The following is a 1,830-nucleotide window of genomic DNA, read 5'->3' as shown; positions in this document are numbered from 1 at the left end:
TTATTATATTGGGTATTGTGTTTGGTTTGGATAGCGTATCTGGTTCGGGTATAGTAAACAATAACATGTTAAAGAACCAACAAGTATAGGTTTAAAGCTTTAACAGTGTTTCTGATCCATCTGTAATATCTCTCCCTCTCCCCTGTAAAAGCAGCCTGCTCATTTTCTCTCTCTCTCATCCTCCATAAAACCCCTCCCTCACCAACATTCATTCCCACACACACACTCCCACTCCAAACGATACCAAACCCAAAACAACACACTCTCATTCTCAAATACCATTTCAACAAAAATGCCATCAGAATCATCCTGCACCCAACGCCACCCAACCACCACCACCAAAGTCCACCCGATCACCGGGTGCACACCACCACCTGAACCCGAACACCTCCCATGCCCACGCTGCGACTCCACCAACACCAAGTTCTGCTACTACAACAACTACAACTTCTCCCAGCCTCGTCACTTCTGCAAAGCCTGCCGCCGCTACTGGACCCACGGCGGCACTCTCCGTGACATCCCCATCGGCGGAGGCAGCCGCAAGAACGCCAAACGCTCACGTCTCACCTCTAACCATAACCCTAACTCCACCCTTGAGTTCCGTCACATGGCTCCACCCACTGCCACACCTATCTTGATACCATTCGCCGGAGAACACGGTGGTGGGTTGCATTTTCTTGGAGATGGGAAACCCATGTGCAAGAGTTTCACCTCGTTGTTGAATAATAATACTACTACTAATAATAATAATAATATGAATGTTAATGTTAACAGTCATGGGGTCGGGTTGTTTGGAGGGTTTGAAGATGGTGGTTTTGGGTTTGGAATTGGAAGAGGGGTTTGGCCGTTTTCCGGCGTGGGTGATGGTGGACATTATGCGGCAGTTGGTGGTGGTGGTGGGAACACGTGGCAGATGGATAGTGGAGAACACGTGACAGGTGGTGGAGAGTGTTTTACTTTGCCGGATCTTGCTATTTCTACCCCGGGGATGATATGAAGATGATGGATTAGGTTTCAGGGGAAATTAGATGTGATAGTGTAGAATTATTGTTAATTAATGTGTTTTGTCTGTGTTAGGTTACTACTTCCAGTTTGGTTTTAGTACGAGAATGATGTTTTAAAGATTTAACTAGGAATTAAGCTGGTGGTTTACTTGTTAAGGTTACGGGTTTAGTCGGTGCTAGAAGTTTGTTGTCATAATATTCTATATTACTATTTGAAATAGAAACATATATTATCCTACATGTTTTTTTCAAAGATAATTTAACAAATTCAAAATATAAAATTAAATCTACATGTTACAAAAACCTACATGTTTATGTGACAAATGAGTAGTTGAAGTATAACAAAAAAAGTTATTTTGTATATTTAGTGTTAACGAAAAAGTATCATTTGGTAGGGGAGGGTCAACGGACCCTTTAAACGCTCTTGTTCGTTGGCTAGATTTGGCCATATTTTCTTATTTCAACAAGTTTTTGTTACATATTGGATCACATTGCATCCTCCTCTCTCAGTTTTACCTGATTGTCTGGTTTTGTCTAAACTCTAAAGACACTCCCTTATAACAAGTTATACACAACGGTGGTTTTTTTGCTTTGACTATCTATCATGCCCCGTTTATAGAAATATTATATGGAAAACAAATTAGTTTTCAGTGTATTTTAACTTCCATTGTTTGGTTCCTTATTTTGTTAGAAAACTTAAGTTTCTCTTTCATTGCGATTGTCACAATGTAGGATTTTAGATTTTTAGCTCACATGTTCTTACTTCCAAATAAGGTAGGGCTTAAAGTTAACAAAGAAAAAAACTCATAGATTACAAAAATAAAAT

The 1,830-nt window shown here is 40.2% G+C and overlaps 1 pseudogene; it reads left to right on the top strand.

The window, feature by feature from the left end:
• Window positions 1-250: 250 nt before the first annotated feature.
• LOC143576137 (dof zinc finger protein DOF3.4 pseudogene) lies at window positions 251-1,168 on the top strand (annotated as a pseudogene).
• Window positions 1,169-1,830: the final 662 nt, after the last annotated feature.

Source organism: Bidens hawaiensis, unplaced genomic scaffold (assembly GCF_021521415.1).
Source record: "Bidens hawaiensis isolate Kalapana, Puna unplaced genomic scaffold, B.hawaiensis_p1.1 tig00028000_1, whole genome shotgun sequence".
NCBI classification, from domain to species: domain Eukaryota; kingdom Viridiplantae; phylum Streptophyta; class Magnoliopsida; order Asterales; family Asteraceae; genus Bidens; species Bidens hawaiensis.
This window is presented reverse-complemented; position numbering and strand designations above follow the sequence as displayed.